We start from the raw sequence: 6,000 nt of genomic DNA, 5'->3' as shown, positions 1-6,000 counted from the left end.
TTCAGAAGGCCCCCCTCAGGTAGTCAGTAGAGTACTGATTAGTGCATGCATGTGAGGAAAATGCCTGGGCTCTAGTAAATAAGCACTCAGTAAGATGAGAGGAAATGGTTCCCAGCACTCATAAGCATCTACAGTATTGCTGTCTCCACCAGCTAGATTATAAAAACTCATAATTGGGCAGAGTCCTCAGACGAGTCTTGTCTCACTAGTGGGGAATAATTTATCCTAAACACTCTGGTTCTGAAGCAGCAATCCTACATGCAAGACCAGAATGGCTCAAACTATTTTTAATAACCAGTAGCCAATTCCTTAGTTTTATTAAAAATCAGGCTTTCTTTATGGTGTTGATACAAAGAATTAGTCAATTTTCTGAAGTCACCAAAATGGAAAATTGTTTATGTTAATTCAATGAACTGAATGTTTGTGTTTCCCAAAATATATATGTGGAAATCCTAGCCCTCAGTGAGTTGGAATTGGGAGATAAGGCCTTTAGGAGGTCATTAGGTCATGAAGTTTCTTTATAAAAGAAACTTTAGAGAGCTCTTTAGCTCTCTTTGTGCCATCTGAAAATCCAGTGGAAAGACAACAGTCTACAACCCAGAAAAGGATGCTCACCAGAACCTAACCATACTGGCACCCTGATCATAGACTTTCCAGAAGTTTGAGAAATAAATTTGTATTATATGATAGGCCAACTAGTCTGTGACATTTTGTTATAGCAGCTAGAGCTAGACACTCAGTCTTCCATCTTTATAAAGAGGACACTTCAGATTTTACTAAATTTGTTGACTTATCCTGACAGGTGGACTCTTATCTCCTTAGTACTTTGCACCTAAATTAGGCGAATGATTTGTGTGTAGGCCAGCGAGTCTTCCTTAGTACAGTTTTATCTGATGCATTTTTAGTACTCAGTCTTCCATGATTCCACCTTAACTGGCATTTCTCAGTTTCCAGTGCACTGAAATTCTATACAGAAAGCAACCTCCTTTTGGCTTCACATCCTCTTCACCTTCCCCAGGAAATATCTTTTGTCTTCTTTTTCTACTTGCTCTACATTTTTCAGAAATATATTACAATTTCTTAATTACTGAGTCTCCTCACCTGTTTTATCATTTATGAGTTTATATCATCGCTTCCTTCTTTCATTTTAAATGGAACTCGGGGAAGAAGGGAAATAAATTCATGTATTTATACTTCCCACTTGTAACCAGGAGATTTGTGTGCATTTGTGGGGAGGGCTGTGTTGAGAAGAAGGAATTATTACATTAGGATCTTTACTCTCCCGTGTAAAAATATAATGATGCTTGCTTTGGGAAGACAGAAGCAGTTTTAACAGTATTGAATTAATAATTCTTTGAATAAAGTATGTTGCTTTCAAAAATTTGAACTTATATAGTAGATATATAAGCAAAACATAAACACAGTTATAATATAGCTCTCTAACCTTAGATACTGCAGTTTTTCTTGGAAAATGTTCATATCAACAATAATATATACAATGTATCTTTAGATGTGAGGCACGGATATATTATGGGTCCCAAGAATTATTTCAGAAACAATCAAAACAGTACATGGGATGTCAAGAGATTTTAGGGATGTTCTAGAAGAAACACAAACTTTAATTTCATGGTCAAATCAAGAAGGTAATGCAAAGAAAATCGATGTCATGCTAGAGAGTTCTCTACCTTAAGTATTTACAAGACTCTTGAAAAAGGAAAGAAGGAAATAATACAAGTGACCAACCTATTTGTCAACTGAAAAATTCAAAGTATATATCCATATGTTGAATGGATGTCATAATTTGACACCTGAAAATCATGTATAGTTTTAGATATGTAGATATAGATATGGAAATATAATATATATACACCTTAACTATATATACTACTTAATCTTGACTTAGGAAACTCTATTTTCATAAACTCTAGTAATTTAAATGTAGGTTTAAAAAATATCTTTCTGTCATCTGTGAAATTTGTATTAAAATATAGCACTTAGTGCTAACTTTTGCTGCATTGACAATGGTTGATAAATTTAGTTAAGAAAGAAAAAGTATGTAATGTTTGTATAGTAGGTGAAAGAGTAATTTCTGTCATGACAGCAGCTTCTGAAAACATAAAACTATTATAAAATTTATTTTTGATTTAGTGCTTACCTTGAGAAGAGATATCTTATAAAAGAAATCAATTGTGACTAATTTCCTGAATTTTTAACTTATTGCTTGAATACCTTTTTATTATACCTTAAGTGGAATTTTAAAAAGATAAGTGGAGATATAAGGAAACATGAATAAAAAGTTTTGCTTGAGAAGGAAAAAACAATGTAGTTGTTTTTCATGTTTTCTGTTTATGTTGATGAAGATCTAAAATGAATGATTCCTTAAAACTACCTTTTTTTGATTGACAGAAAAATGTTAACATTGTAAAACTTTGATAGTGATGATTTAATCCCAAACAAGTTATGCTAAACTTTTTGAATTTTGAATTCTGAAAAACTCTCACTTCAGGAAACACAAGAATAACCAAAAGAGAACAACTGTATTAGTGTAAAAAATATAACATTATTTTTGACAGTGATGACTCAGAGTTTATGACAACCATGACAAACTGAAGTTTATCTTTATTTTTTGCAGAAGGAGAAAATAAGGAAATGTAAATAAAATGATAACCTGATTAAAGGACTTTCAAAAACTGTCAATTCTCTACACTGTTATAGAATTACCTGTGGCTAATCATTTCCACTCTTCTTAGAGAGAGAATCACCTAAGGGGTTATATAGGGTAGACGTAACATCATTGAAAATGAAAGCTAAAGGACACAGGGGAGATTGCCTTCACTTGAAGACTTTTTGATGCATGAACCCTCAACTTCTGAGTTCACTGCCATTTAACCATTCTTTCTGATAAAGAATGGGGGATACAAAAATTTTTTATGTATTCTTACCTAGGGTTATTTTTCCTTCCACTCAGAATGGATGACCAAGTGCACTGCCTATATGGCTCTGCCATTGTAAAGATTTTTTCCTCTCTCCACTGGTTTGCAAGGTCACCCCTGTATGTGCTGGAATGAAGCCACTGTCCATATTTTACTTGTAGTCACATACTGAGGCAACCCATTCACAAATAAAACTTGGACTTTTTTCTGTTCTTTTAGTTGGTGATATAGGAACTCTCATACAACTAACTGTAGGTACAAGCCAGGGGAGGGACACTGGTATAACTTTGATGGATGACATGTGGTCTGGGCTACTTTCTCTTGACCAATGAACTATATTGGAGACTGTCTGATATTGTGACTTGTTTGATCCAAAAGATTGGCAGTTTTAGATACTTGGCCAGTATGTGTTCCATGTCTGGTGTTCTGTGTTTACTAGAATACAGTACCACACAGAGATATTTCTCATAGAATAACAATCTACTGTGCAAATACTGTGTAAATACTGTGAATTTACTCCAAAAACTCAGGAGACTGTTGCGATTATTCAATTGAAGATGCTGAAAATTCTACATTGTACCTTTTCCAACACTATAGGGTCTACTGGATTGTCTAATTTGTATAGTAGGTGAAAGAGTATATGGCCATATATTATATGGGCTGATTGTGTCACAACTCAAACCTGATAATGCACCCTTTCTTACTCCACCATTTTTTGTTTTTATTTATTTACTTACTTTTAAGTTTTAGATGTCAAGAAGTAACTTTCCCAGATTTCCATCTCGTCTGCCAATGATTATATCATGCTCTCCTAACCATTCCCATAACTCTTTTCAGGTTAAAATTTTTTTACTAACTCTGCAACTTTGCCTATAATTATGGCAATTTAGGTCACCTAGCTCTGACAGTTAAGTGCCATCATCTGTTTATTTAGTTATTTATTTACTTAGGAGAAAGGCATTATCACAGAGGTTTGTTTGAGTCCAGCTGTGTGACCCTGTGACCACCTCTCCTACTATTACCCCTGCCTAAAGAAGCATCACAGAGCTTCTTAGATACTCTGGTGCCTCTTACCAACACTCCTGATGGCCTTGGTGAAGGTATGTGTTCTTGAGTCTTCTGGCTTACATAACATGTCCACTTAGCATGCTCACTTCCCTCAGCCTTGTTATTCCTTCTTCTGCTGTCTGATAGGGCAGTATTTACACTTTTATTTTGCTGAGAGTTGGCCATCATTTTGCTTTATAGACATCTAAAAGCCAATCTAGCAGCAAGTTTGTCCTACTGCCTGAAGTCCTACTACAATAATAAATTTCTGGTCTTTAGAAACACATCTAGGACAATGATTTCCTGCTTATCTAATCATACCTTCTGGTGCCCTTGGTCCATACTACATACCATACTATAGCATGACTTGAAAACAAGTTAGATGACATCTCTGGTTTGCAATTTGCTCATTCAGAAAGTAGCAAGGTTTTCATTATACTGTACACCAGAAATTAATATAAAATAATAACATATATAATTAGTGATAGAAATGCAAAATTAAAAAGAAAAATAATGATCTTTCCAAAATATATATCTAATTATATCATCCATTACCTAAAAGCCTTTGAGAGCAGATGAGATCAGGCGCATTGAGGGTGGTATGGCCATGTATACAAGTAGTGACAAGTGTGGGAAAGGTTGTGGGAAAAAGGAACCCTCATTCACTGTTGGTGGGAATGTAAACTGGTACGTACAAACATGGGAAACTTTACTGAGGCTCATCAAAAAATTAAAGATTGAGTTACTATATGACCCAGGAACCTCTACTGCAAAATTTTGAAAACATTTATTTGCAAAGTTATATACACCTTTATGTTCCTCACAACATTATTCACGGTGGCCAAGACATGGAAATAACTGATGTATCCTTCACTAGATAATTGGGTAAAGAAGATGTGACATATATATATACTGTGGAATACTACTCAGCCATCAGAAAAGACAAAATACTGCCTTTTGCGACATGAGTAGATCTTGAGAATATAAACTAAGCAAAATAAGTCAGAAAAAGTTGAGAACCATATGATTTCACTTATATGTGTAATATAAAACAGAAAGGCAAATGGACAAACACACACACAAATACTCATAGATACAGATAACAGTATGGTGATTAGCAGAGGAAAGAGGGGTGGGGAATAGTAAAGGGTAAAGGGAGATAAATATATGGTGGCAAAAGATGGTTTGACTTTGGGTGTGGGCACACAATGCAATGTATATACAATCCATGTATTGTAAAAATGTACATTTGAAACTTATATAATCTTATTAACAGATGTCACCCCAATACATTTAATAAAAAAAATTTAAAAACAGTGAGGTTTGAGGATTGTGTTGAGAATGAAAAAACCTAGGTTTATAACCTGATAGAATATTATATACTAATTTATTAGCTTCCTGGTCTGTCTTCCTCTTCCCCTCTCCCACCTCTATGTGCCTTCCACTGAAATGCAAGCTTCATGTGTCTCAAGGGCATTCTGAATCATTCAGTGTTCTATTGTCAGCACCAGAATGATGCCTGCATAATAGACACTTAAACAATATTTGCTGAGTGAGTTAATTAAATTGTTTAGTTCAGTATTTGAGCTACAGTAGATCTCCAGTACATGAAATTTCTCATTTTTCCCATACTCTGAGCAAGTATAGTTTCTTTCTGTATATTATATTGTTTCCTATGTACAAGCCAAAAATTAATTTCCTGATTGAAAAGCATTCAAGAAAGTGGTGTAAAAAAAATCTCTTTAATATCAAGATTTCTAGATCATTTGAACAGGTTATCGAAATTATAGAGATAGATTAATTATGGATAATAATTTGGGAAATTTTACTTTAAGATTTAATCGCTTTTTATTTTAGCCTGTGTCTGACAGGATTATTTTGACATAAAGTGTTTTATTTGAAATATATATATTTTTACTTGTTCCACCATCCAACAAATACTCATATTCCAGGCACTGTGCTAGATTACACACATTCAAAAATAAAGCTGCCTCTCTTAATATTTCTGACACGCTTTTTA

The sequence above is a fragment of the Saccopteryx leptura genome, chromosome 1 (assembly GCF_036850995.1).
Source record: "Saccopteryx leptura isolate mSacLep1 chromosome 1, mSacLep1_pri_phased_curated, whole genome shotgun sequence".
NCBI classification, from domain to species: domain Eukaryota; kingdom Metazoa; phylum Chordata; class Mammalia; order Chiroptera; family Emballonuridae; genus Saccopteryx; species Saccopteryx leptura.
The sequence above is the reverse complement of the archived record's forward strand: the minus strand, read 5'-3'. Positions refer to the sequence as shown.